Source organism: Acomys minous (genome assembly GCF_964271855.1).
Source record: "Acomys minous genome assembly, chromosome: 8".
NCBI classification, from domain to species: domain Eukaryota; kingdom Metazoa; phylum Chordata; class Mammalia; order Rodentia; family Muridae; genus Acomys; species Acomys minous.
In genome coordinates, this window is record NC_140489.1 from 59,025,127 (window position 1) to 59,040,293 (window position 15,167).

Here is a 15,167-nt window from a genome sequence, read left to right on the forward strand (position 1 = left end):
GACCACAGCAATTGCACAAATCAGAGAGGGGCAGTGGTCAAGAGTTGCAGTAGAGGTAACAAGCATTTCAAATGGCTTGCCCCTCCCCCAACTTAATTTTTCAAAAATAATTTTAAACACATTCACTGGTTAGTTTTTCATATTCTATACAGGAACATAACTTTTCTTTACTAGTCCTCAACATCTTTAGGTAACTACCAGCCTCTAGCACATACCCACCGACAATGTGCTGAATGAATGAATGAATTATAGATTATTACATGAATTCAGACCAGAGGGGAGTCTGGGCGATGCCCAGAGCTGAGCTCTTTGTTGCACAGTGGAGGCACCTGTCACTGGACAGCCTTGTGAAGGTGTGGATGGGGGCAGTTTAACTCACTGATTTTCTTCCCCTGTCCAAGCTAGAATGTGTGGGGTCTTTCCAGGGAAATGAAAGAGGGAAAACTTGAGAGGAACTAACTCAGTTTGGGAGCCTCAGACAAATTGCCATCCCACAGTGAATTTCCTGGAATGTAATGACCCTTGCCTTGTTGCACGTGCATGGAGCCATTGGCTCCCTAAAGCATTTTCAAAACACAAGGCAATGCCAGGCTCAGGGTTTGCATGACTGTACTGTTCTCCTGAGGCAGAGAGAAAAGTCCTTTTTGATTCCTGCTTCATCCATAAGGGGAAAAAAAATACTAGAAAAGTCCTTAGTGGTGAGCATAATAGAAATACTTAAAAGATAAATTTCTTGCAATGCCTGAGGCCTTTTCTCTGGCAACCTGGAAGAGGGTGTAAAACTGAGAAGCACATTTCCTTCTCAGTAAAATAAAGTATCAGAGACAGTATGGAAAGAAGGGCCATGCTTATGTTCTGTAAACTAAAGGGGCTTGGCTCTCGTAAAGTATAGACCAACTCAAGGTATCAGTGCTTATCTCCTCCGAGGCTGACTCAGCAGCTTTCTCAGCTTTGCACAAAGATCTCGTAGAAGATGGTTGTTTTTCATTTGTGTTTTGAATAAAACTCCTGGCAGCAGCTCCCCTGCATTCTTCAGAGGATCTTCTGGGAGGGAGAAACACAGCACCTACCAGGCCTTTTTCTGGCATCCAGTCCTCAGCATTCAAATGGTGATTTCCAAAGAAGCCATGGTAACTCTTTCTAGAACTTAGATCTCCTCTGCGTGCCCTGGAGAATGCATTCTTTTCCCTTTCCTTCCACCTCATTCTTCCTCTTGTGGCTCAGAATGGGCGTCGCCCAAAGGCAGGAGGGCAGGTGTCCTACAAGGAGGGCTGTCGCCAATCTTGTGAAACCAGCTTCCTGTGGCTTCACATGGGGCACCTCCCCTACCCACTTCCTGGGGCAAGGTCCCTCTAAAGGGGCATCAGGCCAGGAAAAGACATCCAGCATGACTTCTATGAATCCACAGGGTCTCCCAGGCCTGGAACCCAGAGCTAGACATTTTCTTGTTTGAAGCTTAAATCTTTTAAAAAACTCGATGATACATATTTATTGTGCGTACATACATATGGATGGGTATGTATGTGTGTTTGTGTGTGTGTGTGTGTGTGTGTGTGTGTGTGTCTGTGTGTCTGTGTGTGTACACGTCTCAGTGTACATGTGGATGGTCAGAGGGTGACTAGCTAATGGAACTCTGTTCTCTCTTTCCACAAGGGGTCCAAGAATGTGAGTCAGGTGGTCAGGCTGGCAGCAGCTGCCTTTACCTGCTGAACCATTTTGCCACTTGACTCTTGCCAGGATTCCTTGATGATGGTGTTTTCCCCCACCCACTGACCACTTCATGGCTCCTTCTTCTTCTTCTTCTTCTTCTTCTTCTTCTTCTTCTTCTTCTTCTTCTTCTTCTTCTTCTTCTTCTTCCTCTTCCTCTTCCTCTTCTTCCTCTTCTCATTCTCCTCCTCCTCCTTTTGTCTTTTAGCTTGCACTGATGCGTTTGTCTTATTTGAATGTCATCTTGTATGACTTGAATGACTTGTTGCAGATAGCAATGCATTTGAAAAGCAGCTATCAGTTTCTGGCTATTACAAAAAAAAGCATGCACGGATGGGTCCTAGGCCCCCCTTCACATACATAGCAGATGGTGAAGCTTGGTCTTCGTGTGGATCCCCCAACACCTGGAGCGGGGCCCCTCTCTGACTCTGACGCCTCCCTTTGGATCCCATTCCCCTAACTGAGCTGCCTTGTCTGGCCTCAGTGGGAGAGGATGCACTAGTCTTGCAGTGACTTAATGTGCTGCGTGGAGGACTGGGACCCATGGGGGACCTCCCCTTTCTCTGAGGAGAAGGAGAGGGGAGAAAGGGGAAAGAGATGTGTGAGGGGGGACTGGTAGGAGAGGAGGGGGCCTGCAATCAGGATGTAAAGTGAATAAATAAATAATTTGTTTAGAAAGGAAAAGAAATGTAGTTATCACCATTCTTACCATGCTGCTTGTCATCTAAGGAAAATTAATCCAGGAAAACCAGTTTAGAGCAGTGGCTCTCAACCTTCCTGCTGCTGTGACTGTTTAACGCAGTTCCTCGTGTTGTGGTGACCCCCCAACCATAAAATTATTCTATTGCTGCTTCATAACTGTAATTTTGCTGCCATTATGAATTATAATGTAAATATCTGATATATGACTTCCAAAGGAGTCAAGACCCACAGGTTGAGAACCTTTGGCTTTTATCTCATCATCCTAATGAGAGATTTCTAGCTCAATGATTTTGGTCTTAGATCAATATCAAAACAAAGAAAGCCATCACTCATTCATATAGAAATCTCATCAGCAGCAAACACTTTCAATGGGGCCTAAGTCATCTCATTTTTTTCCTCCTTTCTTCCTGGAGACCGTCCCCACATTTTTTAAATGACAACATAAAGTAAAAAAGCATCACATTTAATAAACAGAGTCACAGGAAGTAACAATAACCAGAATAAGAAAATAAAGTATAACAAACTAATAAGTAATAGCCAGAGCTCAGGGGTAGGACCAGCTCAAGCCTGCAGGTGGTCAGGCCCTTGATGAAAGGACTGAACTTCATATCTTCATGCCCTTTTCCTATTTTTCTTGAAAGGAGGGTATTAGTTGCCATTTATAAATTAATAAAACAATTTTAACTAGATGTTTTTGTTGAAGAGACAGAAAGAAAAATTGGGGTTTCAAAGGCCTTTTGCTAAAAACCAGATTCACCAAAACATCCACCAAATTAATGAATCACAACATAGAAAGAAATGAGAAAAGGGGGCCTGGCAGACGCTTCAGAGGGCTAAAGGGCCTGCTGCCAAGCCCGAGAACCCGAGTTCAATGCCTGGGACCACATGGTGGAAAGACAGAAATACGTTGCACGCTGTGGAATGTGCACACCCACGAGCTTACACATGCACTCACATTCACATACACTTAATGGATAAAATGTAGGGAAAAGTGAGAAAAAATAACTTGAGGCAGAAGTCAGCATGTATGAAATCTGCTCAAGGCTCAGCTCCCATCGTCTGCAGTCAAGAAGTAGCCAACAGAAACGCCACTGAAAAGAAGCAAACATGTACGTTATACTGAACCCCCTCAAAAGTGAGGAAAGAATTCTGAAGGAGTAAATCGAGGCAGCCAGAGAGGTGGGAGGTGGTCATGATGCACTCGTGTTATTTAGACAGCAAACAATCAATCATGACCCTGGCCCCCTGTCCGGTTAACTTTGTCCAGACATTAGAGTCGCCCCAGGTAAGATGGTAGTGCCTGCTTTGTCTATAGACATCAATAGACCCCAGGAGTGGCCTAAGGGATGTGAATCCCATATATTTCTGATGTAATGCTGGATTTTTAAGATCACACCAGCTGCTAACCCACAGATTTTCCTTTCATTTGTGCCTATATATTTGAAAAGGGGGGGGGAGGGGCACATACCCAAGTTTACTTTTTTAAAACTAAATAACGTCGGCTTGTGGCACTCACATTGTATCTATTACACGTTTCACTTCGAAACCTCATCTCCCCTAAACCCTCTTCAATGCGTTTGAAGTAGCGCTGCCAAAGGAAAGGAATTTTCTATTTAACTAGAGCACTGACATTCTGTTACACAATTCGATCTTATCTATTTACCTGCTCTCAAAAACACAAGACACTAAACACAAAATGCTGAATGCACCGAGTCCACAGTGCCATAGGTGTCTGAATGCATCTGTGGCTTCCCTCTCACTCATCAGTGTAATTGTTGCCATGTTATTCCATTTTTTGATTAGTCTAGTCCCTCAAGCTCAATCCTTTTTTCTGGCCCAACGTTCTTCTGCTGGTTGTCATGGTGACCGAATTGTTAGAGAGGAGAAAGGCTCTGTTGTCTGTCATTGTTCTGTTGTGGTTTAGGTAACGCAGGAGGCAACACAAGTGAAGTGGATGGACCTTTTTTGCTCTGCATCATTTCATAGTATTGAAAAATCTCACATAAAAAAGGAGCAAATAGGCCCAACCAAAGAAATAACCAAGCTTTTTCTAAAGGGAAGTGCACATTATTATAAAGAGGCAAAATGGCACTAATAATGAACTCAGTAGCCTATGAAAAATGCGGCTTGGTTCTTGCATTGATTACTAGAACAATCGCTGCAACTTAAACATCACATACAATACCCACCATTTTGCAATTTAGAATAAATATAGTTTTTAACTATGCAATTGTCACATGGACTCTTGGGCTCGGGAGGCTGTACTACTTTAGCCTTATGCTCTGTTTAACCTGAAGATATCACGTTAGACATCAAGATGGAACTGGAATTAGGTGTTGGGCAAACTGTCCTTGGGTGGTGACAGCGTTATGGTCAAATTCTACTTGGGGAATGGAGAGATGATTTTCTATTTTTAATTTGAGAGCTAACTACAAAGGATATTTATTCAAATTATAGAAGTACTTTTGAAGAAAAGTAATATAAGTACAATCCAGTCTCTATTTACCTTTTTTTTTTTTGTATTTTTAGAGTTAGGAAATGGAAGTATGCAATATCCATAGATTATGAGTGCTTACCTTGGGATAATTAATAATGGCTCCTATAAACACTGCATTAAGTCATTCCCATCCCAGCTTCATTAGACACACACCTTCCTAATCAGCAATTACTTACATTAGTACTAGTATAATTTATCACTAAAAATTTTTTTCATAACATTTCGAATGGCATATTTCCTATTTAGCCATTTCATTTAATTAACTAAATACTGTAAAGTTTTAGGCAGGTAACATTTAGTAAAAATATTATTTGAAAATAGAAAGGATAAAAAGTTTTCCTGTGAAAATATTTCTTTCCTTGTCTAAAACCTGCCCATTAGTTTTCTCTTACTTCTCCATGTTTAACAATTCAGGAGGAGGAGGTCCCCTCAGTCACAGTCATAGGGAAGGGGGATTGGGGTGAAAGTGGGAGGGAGGGAGGAATGGGAGGATGCATGGGATGGGATAGAAAATGAGATGTAATATGAATTATTTTATTTTTCAATAACAATGTGTTAAAAAAGATTTTCTGAATAAAATAACAAATGTTCTGTTAGTTTTCCTGCTTATAGAGTTCTTGATTATGCAACCAGATGTACACCTGATCTTTCACAGATTCCAGTTGCTGGCCTCTGTATTTATTATATATTTATATTTATTAAATATATACTTTGTGTTAAATAATATGATAAGTTCAGTAAATAAATATGAATTGAATAACAACAACAACAACAACAAAAAAAACAGTTGCCTTAGGGTTGCTTGTTTGTGTAGGTTTCCAGAGTTCCCTTAGACAAGACTTGAAACTACTAGCACAGACACTTAGTTTACTTTTTTTCATGCACTTGGCATCATATTATTCACATGGCTGTGTGCTACTTCTCAGTAGCATTATATTTAATTGTGGTTTTGACCAGAGCCCACCTTTCTGCTTCTGTGCCTTCTTACAACAGCACAGCCTTCCACCGTAATGGTTCACTGTGATTCATTAGTTAACCCCTATTGATGGCCATTCGGGTTGTCCTCCACATTTTCCTTTCACAAACAAACATGTGAGGTTTTTTTTATGTTTTATATATGCAAAAATATGTGAAAGATAAAATCCTGGAACTGAAATTTCTAGGCTAAAGAGTGTATTTGCATTTGTAATTTTGATGAAAATTGTTAAATTCACTTCTGTGGAGGTTCATTCCAATTCGCACTGCCATCAATGGTGTAGGAAGTACCTGTTTTCCAATTCCTTACCAGCAAAGAATAAATTAAACGCTTGAAAATTTGCTGGCCTGATAGCAAGAAACACTATTGCATCATCATTTAAGCCCTGCTGTTAGTGATATCAAATGTCTTTTTCTGTCCTGTAGAGCCAAGTTTATGTCAACACTTTTTATAGGGATTTCATTCTTATTTCTTGAGGGGTGTTAACTTTTATATTTTGGAAATTGTACATTTTGATTGTGTTATGAGTTGCAAATATTTTTCCCAATATGTCATCTAACTCTTCAATATCTTGAGTTCCTTCTAGGCCACAGTTCGGTTTTAATAGTATCATACCAGTGTTCTCTTGTATATTTGTGGCTTTTGTCTCATTTTGTTGCAATACAAATATAAAGGATATTCTCATGGGTTTTTCTACTATTTGATGGCATCTTTTACATTTTATTATTAACACTTGAGCTTTTCCCCAAAGAAATATGAGCTATAGGTTCAGTTTTAGGCTTTCCTACATAGTTATTCATTTATCCCTTAATTTCAACTATAATATCACTTTTTTTCCTGCTACTGATTTGTGATCATCCTTCTGTCAGATATTAAAGTCCACAATGATTTTGCTTTATCCTGGGTTTCCTATGACTTACAGCTTCCAAAGTCACCACTATGTTCAGAGAAGTTCTGGAACTGCACTTAATGTATAAATTTATTTTATCATTTCTGTATTTGACACCACCAGGATTTTGTCGTGGTTAGCCTTTCATTAAACATATAGACCCTCTGAAAATAAACACTCCCTCCCTGGTTCCTTGAGGAAGTATGTCTGTCTATCACGTTAAACTGCACATTGTCTGTCACTCAGTTTCTGAATAGATATGGCTCAGAGATGACTAATTTTTCTATTAAAACTATACGCCGATGTGCATGGTTGAAAGAATTACCGCTCTACAGATGCCTTTAAGGGACCAGAGTTGCAGGGCGTTTGCAATTCACAGCCCACACTCCTTCAGCCCCCTCGAGGTGGTTTACAGCGAGGAGCATGCTGCTCTTGGATTGTGAGGGCGCTGTACAATGACTTTAAAGTCTGTCCATTAAAGAGCATTTGAAAGGCACTTACTATTTAGTACCCAGTAAACATATATTTTGATTTTCTTTCACACTGTTTAATGGCATAATATTCCGCAAGGATCTGTGGAAAGCGGCTAGCAATCACAACAGACACACTTCAAAGAGCAGTGCCAGCACTCCTCGGATCGTGCTCCCTTCCTCGGCGCAGCAGCACAGGGGCTTCGGCCGGTTTCATCACCATGCTGAACATCCACAGGCTCGTTGTCTGTTAGTGGCTTAATGTAGTACATTCGCTCAGATTGGCGCTGAGTTTGCAGTCCCAGCCTATAAACACTGTTCTTTGGCTGTGATCTTGAGGACTCCAGATCAGCTTCTTGCCTCTAGCTCCCCTCTTCTTATTAACACTGGGGCTGGGTGGGGGGGATGGATGCCCTCATGACAGAAGATGGCTTTTGGAATAGAATCCACCCAGGGATCAGAAGAGGCAAATGGAAGAAGACAGGTAGTGACCTCTCTCAGTGACATGAGCAAGAAACAGCTTGGAAGAGTCTTCCCTTCAGCCTAGAGTGTCCCAACCACTCACTGCAGGAAGTGTTTGGCTACCGTTCACTTCTCCAAGGCCCATTACAGGAGGTGAGCAAACAGAGAGCTCTCTCTTCGCTCCCCGCCCCTGCCCCAATTAGCTCAGATTGCAGTCGACCTTCAGATATATCTATTGCACGGGTGTTTTTCTTGTGATGATGCTGTGAAAATAATTTTCTTTTTTGAAGAGCTTTCTCGCTCTCCTCTCCCCATGGCAACTTTTGAAAATTTGTTAAAACGCACACACGCGCACACAAACCTCTCAGGCTATCCACAAGCTCTCTAGGTGAGTGGGGACAAATGGCAGCCTATCAAAGAAGTGTACCCAGAACAATCACACGGTTGTGATCATTTGAGGAGTCTACCCACACTCTCCTGCGGGCCCTACCACATTGGCTCTCCCCTGCCCCCGCCTTTCTTTTCTTTTCCCAGTACACAGTGAGACAAGATAGCATTAAGCCAAGGGGAGAGTAGGTATCAGCTTTATTAAGTTAAAAGCATAAGAAACAGTTTGATGCACATCCTTTCAAACCGACGAGGGAGATAGATTTCACGGAGGGGTAGTACGTGGGTTCAAGCGTTGGCTTCTTTGGAGGGGGGTGGGGTGGGATCTTGTCCTATGTCCAAAGACAAGAGGCCTAATAGAAGACTGTGCTTATAGAAAGAGAAAGGAGTTTTTAGAGCAGGGACACCAAGGGTCTGTGGAAATACCCTGTTATCCCAGACTGTGAGAATGTTCTACTTTGAGACACAGTACTCAAGCCACGGCAAGGCTTGTCATGGTAGCACACCTAACTGGCATAGGGGAAGATACCACACATGGCTCAGATTACGGTGAGCACTGGGCTCATTTCAAGCACCCCAACTTCTTATAGACGTTGCTTTGCTGGGGGATCCTTATCTAAAAGCACCTAGTGTTAAGTGTATACAGAGAAAGCAGGAGACGTGGTCCGCTGCCATGGAGCATAGTTCCTGGAGAGGTTAAAAATGGTTGCTTTCTGTCTTACCTTTTTGGCCTTGACATGAGACTGTCACACAGAGAATTATGCTGGAGCTGGGATGTAACAGCCATGCCAGGAATTGAAAGCACCGGAGGACCAGAATTTAAATCCCATGGATGGTGTCTCTTGATGCTTTTATGGAGCATGAATGAGAAGGTAATTTAAAAATAAGCCTTGCCTCCTATTTAAAAAGATAAGGATGAGCTTGGATGTGTGTAAATGTTTGGACTAAATATGGCCAAGGGCTGCACTGTATTTAAATGGCTTGGCACTTTGAAAATGATGGAATCAGGCTTCATAACGATGCAAGTATCTACCTAATGGAACTAAATTTGCAAGATAGGTGCACAGTGGAAAAGAAGGGCAGACAAGTGGTGCTGAGAATCTACGTGAAATGGAACCAAAGAATGAGACACATCGAGTTTAATGACTGACCTGGTCCGGAGCCTTACTGCTCTGACAATGAGGATGTGAATTATCCTATTATTCCAAGCAGGTGGATCATCTTATTAATGTATCCCAGCCTTTCACATTTGCATTTAACTTTAAATCGAATGGAGCAATCCAAGGACCACTCTCCCATCCCTTAAAGGAAATAGAAGCTAATGCCCAGACGGTTTTCTCTGTAGCTTCATACAATTTTTTTTTTCACCCTTGCAGAGACACACTTTCAGCCCTGCCAAACTCTAATGCCTTGGCTTTCATTTGGATATGGCTAAGGTGTCTTGGAAGTTTCCCTGTAAATTCCTTTAAATCCAGGGGAGCTGAAGGAGATTCTAAGAAGCTATGGCCCTCTTAATGACTCCACATGGCAGCATCCTTGGAATGCTGATGTGGAGCCTGCCAGCCACTTGATAGACCCGTGCTATACGGAGAGGCAGATGAGCCACGATCAAATGTTTTCTGAATACATCCCCAGCATCACTCTCGTCTTAGCCTCAAATTAGGCAGCAAGATAATATTTGCTTAGAAACACTTACCAGTCACCTGCTTAATACCATAAACTCTATCCTGGCAAAGCCTTCACACAAAGAAACCGCGGTACCCGAAGCTTGAAAGCTGTTACCACGGGAAGGAAGGAGAGGTTTCAAACTCCCCCAGCAGAAGCTTCGGCCTCGCTCGGACTCCACATCTCTCTCCCCGCTTTGGGCTTTGTTTCCTTTCGGCATATCAAAGGTACCACTGCTAATCTACTGTTTGCCTTGGTCTTCACTGCAGCTTCTTAGAAGAGAGAGTGCAAACAAAGCAAGAATTAAGGTCATTCCATTTAAATCCTTCAGAGAGGACAAACAGCAAGGGCTAAGTTATTGCTGAGGACTGCACACGGGAGGATCAGGATTTTTTAAAAAATCATTGTTTATTATTTGCCATCCACAGAGAAGCCCCCATTCTCGTATTTGTGGAGGGATTTCCTCTCCTCTTCGGAGATTAATAGAAAGCCTTGACAGTTCCCTGGCCACAGTCTACCTTGTTTTGGAGACCATTTTTCCAGGAAGGTAGTCTCGGGTGTACATGCTCAGACCCCTAACCCTTCCAGAGGTATCAGAGCAAACAGAATTGCAAGAGGGACTCCACGCTGGAGAGAGTCAGAACCGTGTCCTCAGCACTCACCTGAGTTAACAAAGTCATCTTCGAGAAAGCACTGTAGGAGCAGGCCTTTTAAATACTGGCCTTAGGCACGTACTTTATTGATTTGTGATAACAGTCAAATGCCATCGTTTTTCCGCCAAGCATAACTACACCAGCGTTTGAGTTTTTACAACGCGGCAATCATCTTGGTCCGCCTACCTGACTGTAAATTTTTGCCTTTCAAGAATTGAAGTCCAGTTTGCTAGCGATGAACTCCAACTAGAAGGTGGAATAACTCATCTACGGCCATCCAGCCAGCAGAGAGGGAACCTAGAATCTGATTGAACCCGAGAGATCTGAACCCCGATCCTCTACCTGAATCTTTGTGCTATGTCCCTTCTTCGGCGCATTAAGCATGGAGCCTGTACTCCTTCCTGCAAGCCAGGAAGACAGGCATTGTTCCTGTTCATTTGCAGTTTCCCTCGTGCGGACCTTTCAGCATCCATGAAAATGAGCATAAAACCAACATCCTCAAGAGTGGTCAGTGTGCATCACAGGAGAGGACCCTTGTGACAGCATTGCGTGAAGGACCTCACACAGGGTCTGATGTGCACTGAGCATACTCTCTTGGCAGGTGAGGTACACAGAGGATTTCAGTGGAGTGGGTCTCAGGGCCACTGTGCTTGTCCCACTGTTTCCAGCCAGTATGCGGGTCCTTGAGATAGAATCTAAGCCAGGTGGCTTCAGTGGGGTGCTAGGAGGCTGGCTACTACCAAGGCACATTGAAGATGCTTTCTACTTGTAAGTCTTAACAACCACCTTATACAAAATGAAAACAAACCAGGAAAACCACTCCTAACAACAACAGAAACTTAAAGCCAGGAAACAGAGCCTACCGTTATTAGCAAACAGATGAAATTCTAATCTTAGTTACTGAATAAGGCTTTTTTTTCCACTTCTAGAACTTGGCCAATTTGGCATATACAAAACACACAATGGACATTTGCTGCACAGAGAGAAAATATTTGCATTTTTATTGCCCTAACAATAATAGCAGCACTTGGCATTGCGATACATGGCTGTAAACTGAGCACTCTGAAGGTAGAGGCAGGATGATCAAGGATGATCAAGCCTTAGGGACACAGCAAGTTCAAGGCTAGCTTGAGCTTGAGCTACAGGAAACCCCACATAACAAATAATAATGGTAATATTAATAACTGCCATTGTTTACTGAGCATCTGCAATGTGCCAGGCAATTTGCTCAACACTCTGCCCCAGTTATCTCACATTATGCTAACACCAGTACCATGATGGTTTCATCCTTACAGATAAGGAAAAAATGAAGGTTTGGTGATTCTTCCAAGGCTTAGTACGTAGCAATGCTGCCCACAGGGCTATGCTGCCCTGTTCAAGACCCTGTGTTCTTACACTACATGGCTGCCCTGCCAAGGGAGGAGAATTTCTTAGCTTGAGCAGAGAATGACTCAGGATTGTTTCAGAGCCCCAGTCTTTTTATTAGATGGAGGATCCAGGCAGACCTTTAGCCGATATATGGGTTCAGAAGAATTTGTCTGCAGAGTAGTTGCATTGTTTTATCAGCCCCAGAAGAAATACAGTATCAATTTGTAATGCTCTGAGGGGGGAACCCATTCCTGCACAGGCCTCTCCAGGGAGCAAGGTTCTTCCTCCCTCTGCGAGTGTTAAGTTTCCCAGGCAGGGTGAGATCTGTTTGCAACACCCTTGGCGATTGCTGGGTCTGCCCAGCGCTCTGCAGTGTTTGATTACGGTTTGCCTTGTTAACTCAACTCATTGTATGTTCCCCCTCTTTTTGGAACCTGGACAGGATTAAATTGCATTCTAAAGCCTTAACAAATTACTGTTGATTTAAATCAGAATAAAGACAGACACTGAGGTAGGTTTTCTTTTAAGAAATGAAATTCTAAACAACATTTCAGGCCCAGCTGGCATGTTTGTCCAGAGACCTTCCCATTCTCTCAGAAGTTGCGATGCATAGTTGTAAGCAGGTTAAGCTCTTGGTAGCAAATATAAAAACTATGATCAAAGATGTCGTGGCTGGAGAAAAAGCTACACACGAAATTGCTTCCCCTTGAATAGTACAAAGAACCACTTAGCAAACAGTCCAACTCCTTCTCTTGCACACGTTATTAGCTTACAAACTAGGGCACGAATGAATTAAGACATACCCGTTTATTTGGTAGCATCTTTTTTTCTGAGGATAATGCCCAGGAACACAGGGACCGAAAAGAAGAACGTGGAACAGAAAGCTAGCATCAAACGTCTCTAAATAAGATAGCACACTCCTAAAGACTCCTGAAATGGAGAGGAAAACATTGTTGTTATTTGAAACATATTTTATTGAAGTATCAGGTACTGAGGTATGGAACAATTTCACCACTATTGTTTGCCTAGTTTTCTGTGTCTCACATGCAGGAATTCTACTGCACTTCCAGATAAAATGAGTAAATAAAGTAGGAATTAAGAAGCCATTCCATTTTGTTAAGCCCTTGACAGTCCTATTCAGCACCGTTAGGCAAATGTGCATTACAGACACTACTCTGCCAATTTCAGGGTGCAGAGATTGTTTAGAACTTTGGATATTTGCTTTACTTGGAACCATTTTTATAGCATTTTCATGTGATTAGTTCTATATTTTTGAGGCTGAGAAACTAGATCCCACACCAGTACAGGAGTGATGAGTTGGAGGTGGCAGAGATTTAGAGTCTGTGTTCTACAGTCCTCAGCTGGCAAACAAGATGATATTAAGCTTTCAGTAAACTGTATCAGTCTATTCGCTAGCTGAGTTTCAGGGCTTTTCTGCTAACGTATTGTCTCTCTTTGCGGTAGAAATGACTTTAAAAACGAGGCTTATATAGCCACATTATAACTTCTTTAATAAAAATTCATTTCAGGCTGGGTGTGGTGGTGGCGCATGCCTTTAATCCCAGCACTCGGGAGGCAGAGGCAGGCGGATCACTGTGAGTTCGAGGCCAGCCTGGTCTACAAAGCGAGTCCAGGACAGCCAAGGCTACTGAGAGAAACTCTATCTTGAAAAACAATCAAAAACTTTAGTTTTAGAAAATAACAGAAAAAACAAATCTTCTACCATCTTTCTCTACTTAAAAGGAAAAAAAAAAACCAAGATCAAGACAAATAAACTTCTTTTATGATTTCTAAGTACTAATGTTATCAAATATCACACTAAAAAATTAAAAGTCTCCAAGACAACATAAGTAAATAATACAGATAGAAAGACAATGATTCAATGTGTGTAGCAGATGGAGAGACAACAGCAGAAAGATATTAAATAGATGTTGTGGAAGATCAACATTTACTTCTTTAAAATAAAGCCTACAAAATATATGACTATACACCAAACAGACAGTATTTTCCTCATTATGATATTTCAAGAGTACAGAGTGGCAACTTAGCAATGAGTTTCACACAGATGTACACCTGATTGCTCTCTGGCTACAACTCTGAGTGTATATAAATTATCTGTAAACTACTGTACCAATGTCCCTTTAGGGGATCATAGATCAAGAAAGCAGACAAAAACATGCTTTGTTTCCCGGTTCCAACCTTCAAAAAGACAGATTTTTTAAAAAGTAAGTTCTTGTGCTTATTAAACATATGTATTTCAATCAACAGATTGAAGCCTCTCTTTTTAAAAAATCCTAGAAAGTAGAACATCTAGCGAGATGGTATTGATGAAGAACATGCCAAATGCAAAGAGTCACAACTCGAACCGGAAGTAGAAGTGTGACGTGGCCCAGCGCTGCAGATGGGGTTTTCCTGGTGGGCAAGAAACGGGTTCACTAGGGAACTGTCCTAAGGACAGCACAGGCTCTCGGGAGACCCACTTTCCTCTTGAAGTATTGAGAGCTTCCAGAAGCATCTGCCTCAAAGCACTTAGCAATCCCTGGAGCAACTACCTCAAGAAAAAGGACAAGGGCAGAATTTGAGCACCTCAGACCTTTCCAACAGACAAGGAGTGCATAAAATATGGTAAGCAAGTGTGTTTCCAGGCAGGGACAATGATCACTCTGCAGTGGCACTCTGATTTTTGCCATGAAGAATGATTAGAGGAGCCGACTCATAGCCTGTTAAACCACATTCAAAAGCCAAGCAGTGTCAAATTAAAGAGAATTTCCCCCACTATATTAACAAAAAGTGAAAACCATGTCCACATGTAGTGGCCTAGGTTTCAAACTTAGATATCATCCTATACAATTGTGGAAATAAACGCTTACAACATTTTTGGAAAGGCAATCAGATACACAGATACTTCTTGACTTGTGGTCATATGCATTTCCATAAACTCATTTTGAACTGAAAACATTAAACACCAAACATGTATTTAATACACCTAAGCTATTGAACATCTTAGCTCGGGAACATGGTGTGCCATAGGGCACTGGTTGTTTACCCAGTGATGATAGTGCGTGCAGAGTCCTGCCCAGTGTAGAGTATCTGTGGTGGTTTAAATGAAAATGGCTCCCATTGCCTCCGCTTTTGAAGGCAAAGTCTCCAGAGAGTGGAACTGTTTGAAGATTAGAAGGATTAGGAGATGTGGCCTTGTTGGAGGAAGTGTGTCACTAGGGGTGGGCTTTGAGGTATCAACGCTCATGGCAGCATCAGTGAATCCTTCTCTCTCTGCCTGTGAATCAGAATCAGCTACTGCTCCAACGCCAGCCATGTTTCCTCCAATGCTATCAGGATGATAGATGATAATGGACTAACTTGCAACTGTAATCAAACCCTCAGTTAAATG